General features: G+C 42.1%; 2 long non-coding RNA genes across 2 annotated transcripts; both read left to right on the top strand.

Annotated features, from left to right (window-relative positions):
- The first annotated feature begins 874 nt into the window (after positions 1 to 874).
- LOC109493891 lies at positions 875 to 7,142 on the top strand. The gene is made up of 3 exons (XR_002148371.3): positions 875 to 985; positions 4,335 to 5,037; positions 7,004 to 7,142. It is a non-coding gene; the product is annotated as an uncharacterized LOC109493891 (long non-coding RNA).
- A 4,831-nt stretch (positions 7,143 to 11,973) lies between these two features.
- Positions 11,974 to 20,907, top strand: LOC123381776. The gene is made up of 4 exons (XR_006589194.1): positions 11,974 to 12,983; positions 13,305 to 13,445; positions 17,319 to 17,556; positions 17,907 to 20,907. It is a non-coding gene; the product is annotated as an uncharacterized LOC123381776 (long non-coding RNA).
- The last annotated feature ends 619 nt before the right edge of the window (positions 20,908 to 21,526 follow it).

The following is a 21,526-nucleotide window of genomic DNA, read 5'->3' as shown; positions in this document are numbered from 1 at the left end:
GGTGGACTGTAATTGCTTCTTGTGGTCGGGATATGAATGCCCTAGAGGAGCGAGCGATGGGCTGGCTGAGCTGAGAAAGTAATCCCTTTTCCATGGCTGTCAGGAGCTCTCAAAGGTGATGGGAGAAGAGGAGCACCAGAGAAAACCTCCACCCAAGCCCAGGCGCAGTGGGCCATTTGGACCTCCATCATCTGAGAGGTGAAACCCCAATCGTGTGCCAAATTGCCTCTTCAGGCTCCAGTCTCTCCCCACTGTGGACTGTTTGCCTGTCTGGAATGAGATAATTTGTCAGACACCAGCTGCTGATCATTCTTTCCTCATGGGCACATTTATTATTATGTTACAATGCGCAGGAAGAATCTTTACCATCACTGGAGTGAAAATGATTAAAATGTTGTTGTTTTTTTTTCTCCCCCAAATCCTCAAACCTTCCCTCTGCCGGAGACAGCATCGGTCATAGACGATATCGGGGGAGTGAAATGCAGGTGGGGGGAGGATCATTGTCATAATTAACAAAACAGCAAGCACAGAACCCCAGGGTGTGGGGCTCGGGAAGGAGGACCATTCAGAACTACGAGCAGAACAGGAGTTTGGCAGCACAGAAGCCGGGGCGTGTGTCTCTGAAAGAGTGCAGAGGATGGGCTGGCTGGCTGGCTTCTAGAGCCGCACCATGTCTAATTATGTACCAGGAGGCAAGAAAAGGTGTAGGTCTGTCTTTCCAGTTCAGGGGGAGAAAAAAAATATGTGGTGTCTCGCGTCTAAGAAACGAACAGGCTGACCTTTTCAGAGCGCCTGAAAGAAAAAACCAGATGTATTCCTCAAGAGTCACTGTGACTGAAGGCTTGCATTGTGCAGTCACATAAAGGGAGAGCTAACCAGAAAACAGCAGCTGATGATCTGAAGCCAGGCTGTGCTATTGTCCGGCACACAAATGTTCTACAAGGACCCAGACCACCATGCAGTTCTCTGTGCACAGACTATGAAGGTTGGTGGGGGGAGCGGAGGGGCCCAGGGCTTTTTTCCCTCCTTTTCTTTCTTTCCTTCCTGAAACCTTTTCCTTCCAATCCCTCTACAGCCGCTCACATTCAACGGCTAGCAATTATTCCCATTGACCCTCCTCACTCTCCAAATGGGGTGTGGGTCTCTGAAGGTTTTCTCTTTGTACCTGACAACCCCATGTTGCAGGCAGGCTCCAGGGAGGAGGTAAGGGCTCAGCTCCCTGGGGACAGTGACTGGGAATGGAGTGGCTGTGATTTATTTTCCATCGAGCAAAGTCAAAGCGAGGCAAATGCGGGCTGGGAGGCAGACAGGAGAATCCCCCCAGCTCCATCAAGGGCTGCTTCTCTATTGTCCTCTGGGAAGCTCGGATGAATGCTGGTGGTGTTGGAGGGGGAAGGGAGTAGGGGGAGCAAGATGAAAAAGAGGAGGCAGCCGAGTGAGATGAAGTGAGATGTTTTCTTCATTCCAACTCAGTTCTTTTAGATTTTCTCCAACGGCCTTTAGCATTCTTAGCTTTCATGGCTACATTTCAACTCCCCTACAAACTGTAAAGTCCTTGAAGGGAGACACTTGTTTTGCCCTCCTTCTTGTCTTTCCATTGCCCCAGGATTATATCTGCTTCAAGCAGTTTTCAATCAATGTCTACTAACTAGAATTCACTCTGTGTCCCTAGATCTTTGGATCTGGTTCCTCCTTGTCATTCATAGACAGTCCCCTCCTAGGAGCAGCCTTCAATGACTGCCTAATGGGAAGTAGCCCCAACTCCAGAAACTCTTTATCATTTCCTCCGTTGGAGTGTTTTTGGCCACGTCTACAAACATTTACTAAACAACACTAATTGGCCAACAGGAAAAAAAAAAAGTTCAATCAAGAAGATGAAATCATAGCTCTCTGTCTTTTTAAGTGGTCTGACCACACTTTTCATAAACCACGTGAGGCCGACTCAACGGTACTCCACAAACAGGATCATATTACCGCTGTAATTGAGATCAGGAATCCTACTACCTAATGGCTAGACAACTGGGCCACTCTGGGGTGAAGCCTCAGGTACTATCCTTGAGGTTACAGGCTCTATACCCTGTTTTATGTTTGACATAGCGCTTTGCATTGGACACAGTTCTGGCCATATACATGTTCTGTCGTTTCTTGTCTCCTTCCCCCACTGGACTCCAAATTCCATCCAACAGCAACTATTCCTACTGCTACTACCAACAACCACCACCACTACTGATTGTTTAGTGTGTGTCAGGTACTATTTCAGAGCTTCATATGTATTATCTTATTCAATTTTTCATTTTGTGAAAGTATATTCCCAGTGTCAAGAAGAGTGGTTGGCACATTTGGAATTTAACAAATACTCGTTGAACCAAGAGAAGGAATGAGTGCCAGACCCTTCCAAGATTGCCACGAAATTAAAGCAAAGTTCTAGAAAAAGAAGTTACTTTTCTATGAGAAAGTGACTAAAGGCACATCCTAAAGCATTCTTGAACATACAGGTGAACCTTGCTTCATACAATAAATTGCACGGCCTCTGGGTTTTTCAAGTATGTGTTCTTACTTACAAAGCATCAAGGAGTTAGAAAATTCTGTTGTAGATTCTTTTGTTAGGCAAAGACTCATTTTGTAATGAAAATAAATCATCCCCCTCCTCCAAAATAGTAATCACTGGCAAGAGCATCACAAATTAGTATTCTTCAAAGTGCTTTTCTACATACAGCCATATGCTTCCACATAGGCTTTTCATATCACTGGAGAACTCAGTGTATTGAGCACCTATTCAGTGGAAGATCTCTTAAATACCAAGAAGCAAATACTCACAACTTAACAGATAAGGAAACTGAGGTTTGGGTGGGGGGTGACATATTTTGGCCAGAGAAAGTCTCTTTGATAACTTCTGCATCTGAAGGGTCTTCTCAGGCATGTTATCACTTTGAACCATGAATTGGGATAATTCAAATTTAGAACCGGCCTGGCTTTTTAGGTTGTTTCCTGACCAGAGATGCCTGTTTCATGCCCAGATTTTTAATTTATTTTGAAAAAATTTTATTGAGGGCCTCCTATGTATCTCCTATTGCTCTGGGAACTGGTAAATATGACAAGAAACAAGACAGAAAATAATCCATGTTCACAAGGACTTTTCTGGAATCCCACTGGTAGCCACTAACCACAAGTGGCTATTTGAATTTAAATTAAATACGAGTTTAAAAAATTATAAATTTAGTTCATCAATTTCACTAGCAAATTTCAAGTACTCATATACCTGAATTTCTTTTTTTTTAAATATGAAATTTATTGTCAAATTGGTTTCCATACAACACCCAGTGCTCATCCCAAAAGGTGCCCTCCTCAATGCCCATCACCCACTTTCCCCTCCCCCCCCACCCCCCTTGAATTTCAAGCCCTTCAGTTGCTACCTGTGACGAGTGGCTAACACATTGGAAGGTACAGATGTAGAATGTTGCCATTATTACACAGAGTTCTTTCAGACAGTACTGCTCTAGATAGACGATAAACAAATATATCATGTGTCTGGAGGTGGTAAGGGCCGTGAAGACCATTAAAGCAGGGTCAGAGGATGAGCAGAGATGGACAGAGAGGTGTTCATTTACACTGGGTGGTAAGGTAAGGCCCCCGAACAAGGGCCTGAATGGAGATGAAGCAGGCCCCATGGAGATCTGGAGAAAGAACATTCCAAACAGGGAAGTACTTAGTACAAGGTCCAAAAGGTAGCATGCATGTGTTTGAGGAGGAGCAGGGAGGCTTCTTTGGCTGGAATTGGGTAAATGAGGAAGCAGTGATTGGGGATGAAATTAGAAAGGGAGGCTGGATCAGATCACACAGGGATATGCAGGTCAGGATAGTCCTTGAATCTCCATGAAAGCGGAGCACCAGGGATTTGGAGCTTTATCTCTCCCTCCTCTTTCCTCTTTTCCTCTCAAACTTTTTCTCTCTCCATATCTCTCCACACTTCTTTCTCTCTCCACACCTCATGACAACTTGTGCCTCTATAAGAGATGGCCTCTATTTGTTAATGCCCTTGAGGAAACAATGCACAGGATAACATTTTGCACCACACGGCATCAGGTTCTCTTCACAGCCCAGAACTCTGACTCTACGACTGTAGGATTTGGAAGTCCTGCTGATTGTTAGGTGGGCATAAGCATGACAACTGGGAGTGTTAGGCTGTGTTGACATTTTCACCTTCTGGCAGAGAGATACTATGGGTAATGAATACTAACCATTACTGTAGGTGATCAGTACTAACCCTAGAGTTTACTATTTGCAAAACAAAGGTGATATAATATTGTTCTTCTTAATGCTTTTAACACACTTAGTGAGCGCATACTGTGCACCTAGAAGTCTTCCCAGGAATGCGGGGATTCCCAGGACACCAGACTTTCTGCTAAAACCAGAAAAACCTCAGGCCCATTGCAGTGAACCTACTTGCGGAGGACATTGTGCCTACAAAGACAAGACACGGTGCCTACCCTCAAGACGTCACAGCCTGGGGGAGAGAAGACAGACAATATAGAGTTCTGAGTGCTTTGACAGAGGAGAACTCAGTTGCTCTGGCCAAGTTGCACACTTGTAAGGCCTCAGTTCAGCAAGGGCAACGAGGGAAGGCTTCCTGGCAGAGAAGGAGATCTGCTTTAATTCTGAAAGATCACTAAAGATGCCTGCCTTGTGGCCCCAACCCAAATGGGGTCTCCGCAGAGATTTCCTTAACCGCAGGACACTGGGCACCCACATGTCTGACTCTTTCCCACGGTGCCCTCCCCAGCAGAGAACCACATCACTATCTGGCCTCAGATTCTACTGGCTCCCAAATTCTTCTAATTGTATTGCTTTGTTTGATTCAGAAGCACTGGAAGAAGGGGGTAATAACATTCCGGCAAAAGGAGACTGTTGATCACATCTGTAATTCTTTCCGGCATAAAGAGAACTAGGGGACATCTACAAGAATGTATATTCATCTAAATTCGTGGGACAGAGGAGTCAGGCAGAAAGGCTTTTCAAAGGCATGCTGCATCTTGCTCGGTGAGTGAGCATTTCTCAACTCTTTCTTAGAAGCAGACATTAAAACCTGCAGCACAGTCATTTAGAATTTCAAAGGTTTCTTCTTCAGGGGGTGGGACACAAAGACATCACCGTTATTCACATAATGCCGGGATGGTGGGGAACAGCGGCACACCATTAACGAAGTCTGTGCAGCAAACCTTTATGGAGAAAGGCAAGAGCTATTCTGCCAGGATAAAGAAGATGCTCATTACAGTTGTGGGGAAAAAAAAGATTATTATCATTATTGCTTTTTAAAATTCACTCCTGCATTCTACCTAGGTTGGGAGAACTTCAGAGGGGAAGCAATTTTTAAAGATAGTTCATGGATCACTAAAGAATCACAAAACACTCAACATTCAGTACACATCCATCCATCTCTCTCTCTTTGTCTCTCTCCCTGAGTTGAGGGTGTCAATCTGAATTTAGAATAAATGCAACACCCACATCAAGAGATCCTTCCTTTCTCAAGGCAGATGTCTTTAAGTACTGCTTTGTGTGGCTTTAAATGGCACCCAAATCCTAGTCCATGGTTTGAAGGACCAAATAAGATGGAGCTTCTCACACATAAAGCTGCTGGTCCTTCAACATTATCTCGTATGACTTTGCTAGTCTTCTCCCTCTCCTTTGTTTTGGAATTACATCAGGCGAATGCCACAGATCTTAAGTTGGAAAACCAGGAGCCCAGGCTGCAGAACAGCCAGCAGACAACATTGTCTCTGAACTGCTATTGTTTCTATTTTAGGAGCACATTGAGTGATTAGCTTGGGTAACAGTAACATCGCATTACCTTGCACAGGCTGGAAATGTCTTTCAATAAGGAGGCAACACGGAGGCCATGTGATACAATCCCGTAGACAGAGCCAAGTGGAATACATCAAAGAGAGCCTTGATGCAGATGTTTCATGCAGAAGAAAATTAGGTCAGAGACCACTTCAATTTCAGCTTCTGCCAGCCTCGTTTGAGAGCTTCCAGTGAATTCGTAATGAATAGCTTCTAGGGCACTTTTCTCTCATTCAGTCACAGGCTGCCACAGCCAGATGAGCGTTCCATGTGGAATCTTCTCTCATTATTTAAAACTGCTACTTTGTGTTCTGAAATTCCAGAACCCTTCCAATGTACCACCACTATGGCCTAAAACAAAAAGACTCTCAAAATACGGAGAGACATTAATCTGTATCATATTCTTGCTCTGTCCCCTCTCTCTCTCTCTCTCTCTCTCTCTCTCTCTCTCTCTCTCTCTCTCTCTCCTATCCATCATATACATACATGTTTTCAAATACATCCCCCAGTCTCTTGTTCATCTGCCTATGCAGGTACATAAACCACTGCTGAGGGATATTGGAGATGTTGGGATTTTTTAATCTTATTCAACTTTGAAGAAGCCGAGTGGCCTAGAGATGACCAAAAGGTTTTGCTGGCTTCTTGCAGGGAGCATGCACGTGTGAATGTGGCGTGCATGCATTAAAAAAAAAAAAAAAAAAGCTTTTCTCTGAAAAGAGCAGAGAAGGGCAGTGTGACCTCAATGAAAGTGAATGATGCATCTTTCCCCTGCCCACCCCCAGCCCCATCTCACACGTTATTTATTATATTGGAGGGTTAGAATCTGGAGCATCCTGGATGCTTTCTTTTCCATATGCTCTTACTGCCTACCTTTTGCAGGGTTCACACTGACAAATCCTTGCTGATTGGAGTGGGGGTGTGTAGAGGGATCTCTTCAATTCATGCCAGGAGAAGAATCATTAGATTCTGAATGCATTTAGAGGAGAGGGGCAGAGAGACAGACACACAGGATCACAGAAACTCCTCAAAGCTGGTGACACTCCCATTTCCCATGGGAAAGGACATGAAGTGGCGGCCCCAGCTCCAGCTCATAGTGACACAATTGCTTTGTCTTTGCTACCTCCAAAGCACTAGGGCATTCATTAACTGTTTTTCTCAATTCTAGGGTTTGCAAAGCAGTGGCAGAAAAGTATCAGAAAAGTGCTCAAAGGTCCGCGTCTGCTCCAATCCGGGATGGGAAGCCATCATGAGGATGTTGCCTTTCTTCCCTGCATTTAAAAGGCTTTATCTGGTTTAAAAAATGATACTAGTCTTTCTGCTTTTCTTCTTCAACTTGATCTCCTCTCCACCAGCACTCTCCTACCACTGTCTCTCTCTCTCTCTCTCTCTCTCTCTCTCTCTCTCTCTCTCTCTCTCTCACACACACACACACACACACACACACACACACACACACTCAATTAAAATTTCCAGGGAGGGCAGAAGTGCAGGGAAGCAGTGACAGTGGAGTAGAAAGGTGATCTGATAAAAAGACCTAGTTTCAACCCCACCTTTGTGTGGATGGGAGAAGCAACTCTCTTCTGTGGGCTCAGTGTTCTCACCTGGAGAAGTGTGGGTGCTGATCCCTGATTCCCTCACAGCTTTGCCACTGATTCCATAAATAGCCTTTCTCAGGAAATTGATGTCGTCTGGAAATGTCGTCTGGCTGTGGGTTGTAACCACATATCTACCTACTAGGATGTTACTTAAGACCTGGATCGTAGGTTTAACATCAAGGCAATGGGCATGTTCATGTAGCAGTGGGTCAGTCTGATTCCTTTCAGATACACCTCAGTGGGGCAGCTCAGCACAGGAGAAACAGTATTAGCTTAGAAGGCAGACAGAGTTGAGTTTGAATTCAGGCTCTGTCACTTCCGGGCTGTGTGACCTCAGGCAAGTCACTTAGACTCTCTGATCCTCAGTTTCTTCCACAGTAAAATTGGGATAGTAACCTTTAATAAAGGTTGTTATAGGATTAAATAAAATATATGACATATATGTGCTCGATATACATGGTAGGTACTCAGCAAATATTCGTGTGATTTTTACCATTGTTATTAAAAATTGATAATGGAGATATATATTGATGTTGATATATATTGAAATATATAGATATCTATATTATATTGATATATATTTCTGTATATTTCTGCCTGTATATATGTAGAAATGGCACATATGACTTAGGGTAGTCAAAAAAATTAACACTGAATCAACTTTTCTTGTGCCATGTGGAAAATCTTCTAAGACACACACACACACACACACACACACACACACACACGATTCAATTTCTAAAGGCAGTAGCAACTAATAGTCATTTGAAATGCTTAACAGAGATTTTAGCACATGAATGCTTAGTTAGTTACATTTATTTTTATTTCCAACAATATCAGCATGGTGAATTCCAAGTTATCATGCACTCCTTTTTCATTCTCTCTGAAGAGAATTCTATTTAAGAGGCAGAAAGGGGCATACAGAACCTATGTTAGTGGGAGTCATTGATTTGATGCTGAGTTCTAAATCACAAAATCATAGCACTTCAGAACTTGGTAGGTGAGAAACTGAAACACAAAGAGGTAACACGACTTGCCCGAGGTTATGGAGAAACGCTAGTCCTCAGTGAGTCCTCCTCTACGTCCTTAGCCATCGTAAGATTCAACCGAGGCTGTGAGCATGAAGGTGCTTAGCAAAGACCAGGTGCTGTCCACATGCCAGCGCCCCCTTTCCTGGCACCTGCCAGCTCTCCTACAGCAGCCGTGGCAGAGGGCCATCAACACTGCAGTGACTGCGGGGCTGTCTGCCACCAATTCTATTTAATGACACCACTATCAAGCAGAGCACTGCTTGCCCACAACCGAACTTGGTCCCTGTCAAGTTATGGGACACAGAGGACAACACGGCCCCCAGGAAGGAGCTCCATGGCCCGCCATACTGAGCAGGCTGGGCCAGCACCAAGACTGAGAATCAAACCTCAGTCTGCCAGATTCTGGCTCTGTGGGCCGGTCTGTGACATTTACCGAAGCTAGAGAGACCAAAGTAGGGCAAGAGAAACATGCATTTGTTCTTTTCTACATTTATTCCTTCACTCACCTGCTTATTCATTTACTTATCTATTCATGTAATTATTCTTTATTGAACGCTGTGTTTGGAGAAACAAGGCTTTTGAGAGTTCATTATTTAGTAAAAGAGACTACATGGATAGAGATACAAACCAATCACAATACAATATGGCAAGTGCTAGAACAGCAAGCTCCTGTAGCAACACAAGAGAGGGAGGTATTCAACTTTCCTGCTTCTCAAGTATCAGGTGCAGTAGAGATTGTGTAATAATCAGGGTTTGATCAGAGAAATAAGACAACTGATAAATAAATGTCTGCATATTCCTATATATGCGTAGACACGCACACATATATATCATATAAATGTATATATATTTAGGGATTTGACCTTACACAACTGTGGGGATTGGTTTCACAGTTTTTATGTATGACTACTGTCTTTGCCAGGGTTTGGCAAACTTTTTCCATAAAGGGCCAGACAGCAAATATTTCAGGTCTTGGAAGATCAATGGTCTCTGTAGCAACTACTCAACTCTGCTGATTTAGCACTAGCAGCAGCCCTTACCGGTTCATAAACAAATGAGCTTAGCTATATTCCAATAAACTTTATTTACAAAAAAAACAGGAGACAGGCCAGATTTGTCCTGTAGGCCTTAGTTAGCGGGTCCCTGGTATTTTGGAACTGGTTGCAGAGTTGGAATGGACATCGGGTAAGGAAGATGGATGTGAAGCGGAGGACAGCAGAAATGCACTGGAGTCCAAGAGACGCCCTGGAACCTGTGTCCATCTTTTACCGCCTTCAAGGCTCCACCTTCAATGATGTGTGAGTCCAGAAGGAGAATGGATGCCTTTCCTCATGGAGCTAACCCTGTATGTGACCCAGGAATCAGACAAATTGAAACAGGACCCAACGGGGCCTGGAGTTGCTGCTGGTTTGGCTGCTGCCCCGTGGCTAGGTCAACAGATAAAGTGACAACAGGCATGATCTGCAATCGTTTCCTGGTGCTCCTGTGATGACCTTTGGGGTATAAAGTGGATATGGATTCTGTGTCAGTTCAACCATCCAAAACTCATGCGAAAGGCCTCTTATGACCCACACGAACTTGGAACAATGTAGGGAAGGAAATTCTGAAACCTGTCATTCCCATTTTGCTAAGTGATTCAAGTCCACACAGATGAGAGTGTTTCAGAGGGGAGGTTACACTGGAACTGGACTTAAAGCATGGGTGACGATTTTCCAGGTGGAGGCCCTCCTTAGGATCCTCAGGCAGCATGCTTTGTGAGTGATCTGTTTTCAAGTGCTTCCAAAACAGAGCTCAAAAGGAAAAAGAAACAACTCGTTCTTTTGCCTGCCAAACATTTGAAGAATTTTATTTTCCTAATTTGTCACTAATTAACTATTTCCATTTGCATCCTAATGTGAGCAGGGTGGTGAGTGCTGTGACAGACGCGGCTCAAATCTCCCCATGCAGGCTGAGAGTCACTCTGCCTGTCCAGCCCCAGCAGGCATACTTGCCTATGGGACAACATGGCTGACCTGTCCATGCAGCCAGCCCTGGACGTCCAATGAGCATGGTCCCATTTAGGAATATTTTAGCAGATAACTCCCATAAAATTGTATTCTGAGTCACAGCACTGGACGTTTCCCCTTTTTTTAGTAACTTGTTCTTTCTTCCCGTGTTTTGTCTTGATTAATGCTGTCAGAATTTACTAAATGTTCTGGCACCCAAAGTTATATGTAATGCCTTATTCTTTCCGGTTCTTTCATTGTATTGATAATACCTCCACACTACCTCTTGCAAACACCCATTAGTCCATCCTCCACCCATATGTCCATCCTTCCATTCATCTTTTGCATTTATTTGTCCATCTGTCCATCCCTCTCTTACTTTTTTTCTTTCTTTTCTTTTCTTTTTTTTTTGGCTACTACCCCAGTTCAGTCTTTTATCATCTCATGCTTAAATGGTTACAAGATCCAGTAAGTTGATTTTCCTGAAAGGCCTACTGAATGAATAGGAATTAGAGTAATATAGGCTTTGATTTGAATTGTGTCTCTGTCCTTAACTATCTGTACAACCTTATGTTACGTTATGTAATTATGTTAAGCACATAATTGAAACTCTCTAAGTCTGCTGAGAAACTAATAATCCATATCTCAGCATTGTTGTGAGCATTAATTGAAATAAGGTGTACAAGGCAGGTAGTTCGACGTCTGGCACATAAGAGATACTCAATAAATGTTATTTTATCTTCATCTTCCTTGTTTCTCTTACCCTATCTACTTTAATATCTTCTTCATAAATACATGCAATTGTTACATCATCCTGGTCTTTGCTGAAGCCATTCTTCTTTCTAAAATTGTATCCATCACAATTTCTAATTTATCATTAGGAATTCACTCTCTAACTCTGGGTCTTTGATCATGGAAACTCTTCTCCCTGAATTAGCCATATTCTTAGTTTTCTTTGTAAGGAATTTGTCTGATTTCTTGGATCTACCCATTCCCCAGGTAAAATGCTATTTCTTTCCGTAACCCCTGTGGAATCCCCTCAACTTAAACTTTTACTCTCTGTGCATTATTATGATTTTATTGCAGGAAAGCCTAAGGGGAACTGCATTTTTGAGCAAAGTCTGTTGAGTGTTGATAACTGTGTCATATACTCTTCACCAGAACCTCATGAAGTAATTATCACTCTCCACTGTTCAGCAGAACATTGCCAACATTGCTTGGCTAGTAAGGACCAGGGCAAAAAGTTGAACCCAGGTCCACCTGATTTCCTTTCTATTTCACACTACCTTGGTTTCCATCCTCTACACTAAAATAGTAATAATTACATTCTGAAATTTATGAAAGATTACAAAAATGAAAAACCATGAATGGCTCCATTAATGAATTCTATTAAAGGATAAGGATAGTATAATTATTCTTATATCACTTTAATTTTTTTTAACATCTATTCATTTTGAGATAGAGAGAGAGTGCAAGCGGGGGAGGGGCAGAGAGAGAGGGGGAGATACAGAATCCAAAGCAGGCTCCAGGCTCTGAGCTGTCAGCACAGAGCCTGACGTGGGGCTTGAACCCATGAACTGTGAGGTCACGACCTGAGCCAAAGTTGGATGCTTAACCGAATGAGCCACCCCGGTGCCCCTTTCTTATACCACTTTAAATGTCCTGGTGCAAAAATTTAAACCTATCAGAAGGCATGTGGCAAATGTCCAATTAAATGACATTCAATGCACAAATAGAACTTTCACCACAGTCCTTATTCTTGGGAGATTTTATCCCAATTTCAAATGCAATAAGTGACAATAAATCCTTTAACCATCATATTTTCAGGGTATGGTCAATTTCAGCTTTATTCCTTTTTAGTAAGGAAGTCTGCAACAAAGAGGAAATCATTATTATTATTATTATTATTATTATTATTATTATTATTACTATTATTATTGGTAGTAGTAGCAGTAGTAGTATTTGGTTAAGATCTTATCACTCTAAAAGACTCTTCATACACAGCCCTGGGCTATTGTGTGAAAATTCTTGGACCAGCCAGCCCACTATCCATGGTATTTAGTAACCCCGTAAAAGTTAAATTTGTTTTATTTATAGGTTGGAAGAGCCTTTACCCACGAGGAGTACTGAATAAATAGACTTTCGCTATTTCTCTCCAAAGAGGTTGGGAAGGAACCACTCATGAGGAAAGCCTGGAGGGTACAAATTGTCAGAATGAAGTATGGTCCTTTGTTCAGAATCAGAAGAGTTAACCACTCAAATCATAAAATACCAGCTGAAGCTCACTTCACCAAGCAGAGGGGAGCAACATGCAAAGAAGAGAAACAGGACAACACTGAAAATACTCGAGATATAATCTCTCCAGATTAAATCAAGACGAGTCCACTTAGGATCCTAGAGGTCATGCTTTTGACGAAAAGATCTAGGAAGCATGCTTCAAGGTAGCACAGAAGAGAGTCAGAGCTTTTTGTCTTCTTTTTTTAATTTAATAAAACAGAATGAGATTGAGCGATGCAGAATAAGCTGCCTATCTGGTAAGTGTTTATGTCTGGTTATTTGCACTTGAGTGAAAGAAGAGCAACTCTAAGTTATTAAATTGGGGGGAGGGTGCCAAGATCCACAAAACATCATTAAATAATCATATTATGAGTTAAAAAATATTGTATTTTAAGTCTGTTATTTCTTTGGAGAGAAATGAAATGGTTATACGTCTGTGCTGTCCTCACAAAAAGGAGCATGCTGCTGAGTCACCATGAGCTTTGAGATCTTTTCCAAGAGAAAGAATGGGTTTTTGTTGCTCAGTCCAGATGAACTTGCCTGGTGCCCCTTCTGATTAATGGCATTTATTCCCCCAGAGAGCTGCCTGAGGCTGAAGGAAGAGATACGACATTGAGACAGAGCTAACCTAACTGGCTCTCATGGGGATTGATCGCATGCCTGACCTTCCACTACAGTGTTCTAAGCATTTGAGATAACTGGGTGTGCCTCCCCTACAAGTAAGTCCCAGTCATTCCATAAAAGGGAATATGGGATGCTCAAATATCAGGTTTCAAGCACTGTACCTTTAAGACAAGTCAAGGTTTACCTTCAATGCTGGGTGTGGGACCTTCTAAAGAAAAGACCTGTATGGTCATAAACTATTCATGCAGGTTATCAAGTTTCTAGAACTACCTACTTTCTGGTTTCCTTCCTTGTCTCATTACCACCTGTCTCATCTCCTTGACAACTCTGATCTCAAGTCTACCTTTGATTTATTTTTATTATATTTATGCCCTCATCCTGGTCATATCTAGTCTTGTTGACTTGATACCTGACCTTGACTTAACCTGACTCCACTTTCCCGGCTTGTTCTAGAGGTAGGTGTTGGTGTCTGACCCATTTGTCAGGGCCTGTTCTTGATTCCATCCCCTGCCCCCTTTTTGGCTTTGTTCTTACTGTGAAAACATCAATAACTCCAAGAGGTCTCACTCCATGACACAAAGCCAGAGGCAGGACCCATGAATAAAGTCTGAAGGGTTGCAAGCCTGAGGGAATGTGCCCCACCATCCTTGGCACCTAAGCCACAGAGAGTTAGTGAATACACCCCAGAGAACTCTTAACAAAAGAAGGAGCTGCACCCATTTCAGACTGTACCCCAACTGTATCTTTGTCTTGAGAAAGGCCAACTATGTCACTGTGCATCACCCAATGTGATGCAATCGAATATCAAGTACTTTGGAGTTAGGCAGACTTAGGTTTGAATCCTGATTCTACTCCTTGTTAGCTGTGTCCTCTTAATCAAGCTTCTTAACTTCTCTGAGCCTCAGTTTCTTCATCTATAAAATGGGGCTAAATATTCTTACTGTATACTGTCATTGTGAGAATGAAAAGACATAGTAGAATAAGTAGGATTTATTATTTGTTAATATAATTATGAATATATTATTATTATTACCATAATAATTAGGCCCTAATACCTAAATTCTGGCAAGAATAGAGAAAATTTCAAATATTCAGGCAGCTCATTTCTTGAGAGATGGGCCACAGGTTTCTTCATGCACTAGGGCTGGTTGATCAGTGTTGTAAGTCACCAGTTGGCTTCCTGCCTGAACTTTTAATCTTGTCCCCATCTAGATTTAAAGAGGGTGAGAAAGCAGAGACATCAATCGTTTCCTTGTCAAGGACAACAGCCCCTTCCTTCTTCCTTAGTTCTCTTCTGGGGCCCCATCCACCCAGTGCCAAGGGATGGGGACTGCTGCTGAATACAAATCACCACGTGGTGGGGGAGCCTTTGTGCCTCCATGGGAGGCCGGAGTAATTTCACTGTCTCTATGTTAGGCTGTGATGAGTCCAATCCAGCCCTCCCACCCCTCCTGGGGTTAAGAGCCCCACCGTGTTCCACAGTTGCCCTGGAAAGTGATGTAACCATGAAGATGGCAGTTACCCAAGGTACTGGGACACAGACTTTATTGATTTGTTCTTCTAATGCATTAGGAGGAAACAGGAAACCTCAGGAAGGTCACAAACAACAATTGTGCATTGACTGGCATAGACATTTACTTCATTCAGGAAAGCACAACTCAAGTGGCCTTGCTATCAGAGAGGAAAGGAGACCATAGATGCATGACTCAAAAATAAAGACAATAAGCATGGGCTGGATCAGAAGGAATCAGAAAAGACTGAAGCACCTAATGCTCAAGCTCAAACTGGAGGGAGAGTCTTTGTTCAGTTACTGCCAAGGCCAGATGTTCAATCAATGTTGCTAAACAAGCGGATGAAGGAATAAACCAGGCAAGGGTGATCCCCTCAGGTCTTTGCTCTTTTGATTCTCTAGGCAGCACTATAGCATTCTGCCATTTGATTCTACGGTTATATGTCCTTCTTTCCATCTCACATTGGTGATCTTTAAAGCTGAGTGTGTGAGAGAGCTCTCTACGCATTTTCACTGTTCTCAGCTTTCTGGCCTTTGTGATCCTCTTTGGAATCATTGACCATTGAAAAAACACAGCACAACTAGCCTTCCTGTACCCTCTTTCCTTCCAGACCTGTGCTCTGAATGTTTGGGGTCTGCCTCCCATAAGTCTAGGCTGCCTTTGTCTTCCCTGAGGATTTTAAGAGATGAAATCTTCCTATGAGGGTTCTGGTTATTTCAACATTAGCAATCAATTCTTGTTTTCTTGTGAGCAATTGTTCTGGAATGTCAGCTCCCCATGTTAGTCTGATATCTTCTAAGAAATGAAACCTACAAAATCAAGCCTTTCCAAATGTTGGGTCTTTAATCATTTCAGGAGATTCTGGATAGGATGCTAAGGTCTCTTCTAATTCCACACAACTATAATGAAAGCCAAGTCATCAGTTCAGGACTCCGTGGAATATTTCCATTTTTCTAGAAATGTTTCTGTATTGCTTAGTAGAAGCTGAAAAATTATACAGCACCAAGGAGAGATGGGCCTTTAAACTGTACTTTTTGTTCATGATTTTGGAGTCTGTATGGACACTTAGTCTCTAATCCTGGTGTAAGCAGCCATATGAAACACCATCTTTGTAGCAGGAGAAGCAACATAGGAGTGATGTCTCCAACAAAAGATATAACACTAGAGTTTACTCATAAGCAATGTGGAGATTGAGTAAGGACAGCCCAACGCTTCTGTGGAGATCAGATTCAAGCACAGGACTTTGTGTGGCCCAGGTCTGCCAGTCACTCTCCCTGGAATTTAGGCACAAGACATAAATTTTGTGGCTACAGCTGCCTCATATTTAAAAGGGATTACTAATTAATTTAGGGTTACTCTGAAGATTAAAGGATACAGTGGATTATAAATAGCCTAGCACATAGTAAGTATTCAATAAAACTGTGTTGTTGTTGTTTTTTTCCCCGAGGGTCCACACAATGTCTAGTCATTGGAATGTAGTTTGAGTCTAGAATAAAACAGCTAACATTTGCTAACCATTAACTATATGCCAGGCAATGTGCTAAGCAATTGGAAAGTAATGTTTTATTTATCTGGGTATAATACTATATTCATATTTATCTAGATATTTAGCCAGATGTAATATAGATATTATATTCACTTTTCAGATAAGGGAAGTGAGGGTCAGAGGGATTAAATAACTTTCCTTACATTATACAGCTAATCACTGATAAAGCCAAGATTCTCATTTTTCTTACTCCAGAGCCCATTCTCTCAACCACTATGTTGTAAGGACATTTTAGAATGAGAAATCAGTGGTATGACTTTAATAAGTAAAAAAAAAAAAAACACAAAAAAACAAGAGTGAACTGGAGAGTCCCTGGGGAAATAGGGGCTGGAGAATGGAGGTGGAAATGCACTAAAATAATAGATTCCAGTATTGATCTAGTGAGCAGGGTTGAGGAGAACGAGATTAGTAGGATTTGTAAGGTTGTTATTAGTATTTGCCAAAGATGTTTGCCATCTCCCATGTTCTTCTTGGGAATGTTGCCTTTTGAATATCTCTCTGAAAAACAAGGTCATAAAAAGCATCCTTCTTTCTTCCTTCCCTTCAACATATTTATTCAATCTTTCTTTCTTTTATTTATTTATTTATTTATTTATTTATTTATTTATTTATTTATTTTTGAAAGAGAGAGAGAGACAGACTGTGAATGAGGGAGGGGTAGAGTGAGAGGGAGACACAGAATCCAAAGCAGGCTCCAGGCTCCGTGCTATCAACAGAGAGTCCGATGCAGTGCTCGAACCCACGAACTGTGAGATCATGACCTGAGCCGAAGTTGGACGCTCAACCTACTGAGCCACCCAGGCACCCCTATTTATTCAATCTTTTTAGCACTGAGCAGCATGCTAGGCACCAAGAGTAGACAGATGTGGAACATGGGGCAAGATAATACACTTGATATGTTTGATTTACAGATGCAACAGGTTGAGTCTGGAGGGAAAAAATGGGACAAGATCTGAATGAGTGCTGAGTCTACACTGAGGAGCCTTGACTTCAGTGACATCCTTACATATGAAGTTGTTTAGGAAGAGAATGCTGTTAAATGCTGTGATTTCTAAAACCCACCTTGGACCAGAGATGATGCTAACGTTTGTCACTCGGTGACATCAACAGGTTCATAGATATGATGAGATGAATACTTTAAGCTTGCAGGTGAATGTTGTGTCTTATGTGAATATGAGTTTGTTTTTCTTTTTTTTTAATGTTTGTTTTTGAGAGAGAAAGAGAGAGAGAGAGAGAGAGAATGTGAGCGGGGGAGGGTCAGAGAGAGTGGGAGACACAGAATCCCAAGTAGGCTCCAGGCTCTGAGCTGTCAGCACAGAGCTGATGCGGGTTTCAAACTCACAAACCGTGAGATCATGACCTAAGCCGAAGTCGGACGCTCAACCGACTAAGCCACCCAGTTGCCCCTGAGTTTGTTTTCTGAAGGTAGCATCCAGCCATTCAGCTTTATTCTCAAAGGGTTAGTGACACAAACTGATTAAGATCAAATGCCATTACAGGTGTCTCAGAAGGAAGAAAAAGTAGAGGAAAATATGTGAAGGCTGGCGAAGAATACAGTCAAGAGTTGAGGATGAGCTGAAGTAGTGACCATGGTAGGTGCAAAAGCTACTTAGGAGCCAGGATTGATAACTGGAAGTGACAATCAACCAGATATGGAAGGTGAGAGAGACGAAAGATGAAGCTTCAGTGCCTCTTGGCTTTCTAGCCTAGGGAATGGGTTAATTCTCCAAGAGAGGAAATACAGGAGAGGCTCTAAGTTTGGTAGGGGGGTAGACTGTTAAATTTAGTATTGTTATTGGTACTCATTGCTCCTTGGATTGTAATTATGGTATTGGCATTTTCTCTATGAGGCTTAAAACATATCCCAGGAAGGATAATTTCGCTCACTGACATACTGAGCAAATAAGGGAAAACATGGTGATTTGAAATGTGTACTTCAAACACAAGAAAGATAGTTTTCAGTAAAGCTTGTATATATACCTAAAATTGAGAGGCATGACTCCACCTCCCATTTCCAGTCCTCCTACCCCTCCATAGTCTCAGAGACAAAGGTGGTAATTCAAGATGACTTAGGGTATGTTGATACAATGCCAGATGTTTAGACAAATTATTAAGAAGTGGCATAATCCAGACCTCTTCCAAAGTGGGTATGGGAGCAACCGAGCTGTTGCCTGAATTTTTCCTTTTTGTAAAGCTGTTTGGCACTATGCAGATATAGTTAAAGTCCTATAAATGCCTTGGCTATAGAAAGGGCAAAACCTCATAAAGAAGATTTTGAGCAAAGAGTGTGTGCCAGTATTCTAACTCTTGGGGAATATTAACTATTTAACAGCATTTTTTTTTTATGGTATCAAGCCTATGAGGTAGATATTACTATCTTTGGTTCACAGATGAGGAAAATGGGAGTGAGAAACAAACAAAAACCTGCCTGTGTTTGTTCAACTAGGAAGTGGCAGAACTCTTCTAACCCCGTTCCCTACATTATCTGACCACCTCTGGACCTCTCATCAGTTGATGCCCTTCTTTTTCAGTGCTCCATCCTCTTTATGCCTTCCTTTCACTCTGCCCTCAGCTTAGACTCCAAACGCACAGTTATCATTATCCTCTTGCAAACCCTCACTTTCCTAGCCTCTCAGTTCTTCCATCTTTCTCAACCAGCAAAGCTCAATCCTTGAAGCCAGCCCTGTCTACTTCATACCTATCCCACAGTCACTGATGGGGGGCTAGACAAAAAACACTCAACCATGCTCACTTATCTTGCCTCAAGTCTGTGACCACAGACCTCAAGTGGGCCCTCTCCCCTGCCTGGGAATCTGGCCACTTTGTCTAGTTGATTGCCTCTTTTGTAATTCAAGACACCCATGGTCAAATGGCTTCTCATTTTTCAAATGTCCTACCCTGTTCCCTTCTCCTTACTTTCCAATGAAGACTTTGCCTCTTGTTTGACTGAAGAAATAGTCACGATCTGATGGCAAACTGGTAAACACACCCATTCTCATGACCAAATTTACCAACCTGTCTGCATCTTAACCTACAGACTCAGCCTTCTTCCTATTTACATATTATTCGTAAGAATCGTTCACGCTTTATTAAGACCAACATCTCGACTTACGTGTTGGAGCTTATCCCCTTTTCTAGGACTTTGTTCCTGCAGTTGTCTTCTCTCTGTCCTCATGATCATTATCCCCCTCTCTGGTGATCATTGCCATCAGCAGACAAGCATACTTTACTATCTCCCATCTTAAGAAAACAAAACTTGCCCTCGATCCACATTCCCTTCTAGCTCTTACCTTATGTTTTTCCTTTCTTTTAAAGCAAACTCCTAAAAAGAATTGTCCATCTCTAATTACTCTTTCCACTTTCTTACCCTGAATTCTCTTTTTAACCTGTGCTAATCAGGCTTAGGCTCCCAATCCTTCAAAAACAATTTTTAAAACCATACTCGTCAATGTCACCAAAAACGACAGGTTGTCAAATCCAATGATGAATTCTCAGTACTGCTTTTAAACTCTTAGGAGCTCTGACAAAGTTGTTTACTTCTTCCTTCTTCAAACACTTTGTTCTCTTGGCTTCTGGAATAGTGTGTTCTGGATTTTATTCTTCACTAGTCACCCATTATTAGTATTTTTTTTTTTTTGGCTTCTCCATCCCTGCCATAATTCAAAGATTCAGGTGGTTCTCTGTTGTTTCCTCTTCTCCAGATGCGTGTACTTTCAGGTGACCTCACACAATCTGATAACTCCCAAATGTTGATCTCTTCTCCTAACCTCTTCCACGAGTTATGAAATACCAAGCTACCTATTGAATATTTAGAGTGTCTGTTACATATATTATACTTACTATGGCCAAAATAGAACTCTTGGTTCTCTCTCTCCCCCTTAAAATACTCTGATTTTTTTCAGCCTTTTTCAAAACCTAGAAATTGTTCTTGATTTCTCTTTTCCCTTCATTTCCTACACCCAACTCATCAGCAAAATTTGCTTGCTTTCCCTTAATCTCATCACTTCCCTCCATGGCTACCAACACTTCTAGTCTAGGTTACTATTTTCTCTTGCCTGGACTATAAAAGCCTACAAATTGATCTCATTGCTTCTACTCTTCCCTCTACCCAGTCCTGTTCTCTATGCGGCAGCCAGTGTTCTTTTTACAAAGAATTATGTTCTGTCCTCCTAAAACTACTTCAATTACTTCCCATTTTACTGAGAATAAAAATTCAGACTGCTTAATGGCCTACCAGGTGTTACCTGATCTAGCCACAGTTTACCGTTCTCACCTTATTTTCTACCACTTTTCTACTAATCAACATGGCTTTCCTTTAATACAGCAAACTCATCCCTGCCCCAGAGCCTTTGCACTACTTAATCCATCTATCCAGAATGCTCTCAGCCCAGATATTTATAGAACTCCTGTCATCAAAAGTACAGAGCATCTTAAAAAGCATAGAACATCAGAATTTGAAGAGTCTTAGGGATCTTCAAAACCCATCCTTGCATTTTACAGCTTTTTTTTTTTATAAAAGGCCAGACAGGTTGAGACTTGCTTGAATCCACAGTTAGTGACCAAGCTGAGACCTCCATCTCTCTTGACCAATTCTCTCTTTTATTAAAAAAATTTTTTTTAACATTTATTATTGAGAGACAGAGAGACACAGAGTGTGAGCAGAGGAGGGGCAGAGAGAGAGAGAGGGAGACACAGAATCCAAAGCAGGCTCCAGGTTCTGAGTTGTCAGCACAGAGCCTGGCGTGGGGATCGAACCCACAAACCATGAGATCATGACCTGAGCTGAAGTCAGACACTTAACCGGCTGAGCCACCCAGGAGCCCCCAATTCTCTCTTTTAAATTCTGTTAGATGAGCTAATTACTCTGTGTATGGTATTCTTACTTAACTATGGTTGGTTTTAAACTACAACACAATCTGTCCGTCAGAATTACTTGCTTCTGTATCCTTTGGACATGTTTTTTCCTGAGGCAGTGGGCTCCAGGGGGGTAGGTAGGGGAGAGAAAAAAGGATGGGGGTGCAAGGGTAGAGATATTTTAATTCCATAGAAGTATTTGGCTTTTTTTTTTCCTGTGAGATCAAAGTGCCCCGCCTTGGTGTTAATTCAGTTCTCTTGCTAT

This window comes from Felis catus, chromosome D4, assembly GCF_018350175.1.
Source record: "Felis catus isolate Fca126 chromosome D4, F.catus_Fca126_mat1.0, whole genome shotgun sequence".
NCBI lineage: Eukaryota > Metazoa > Chordata > Mammalia > Carnivora > Felidae > Felis > Felis catus.
The sequence above is the reverse complement of the archived record's forward strand: the minus strand, read 5'-3'. Positions and strand labels throughout refer to the sequence as shown.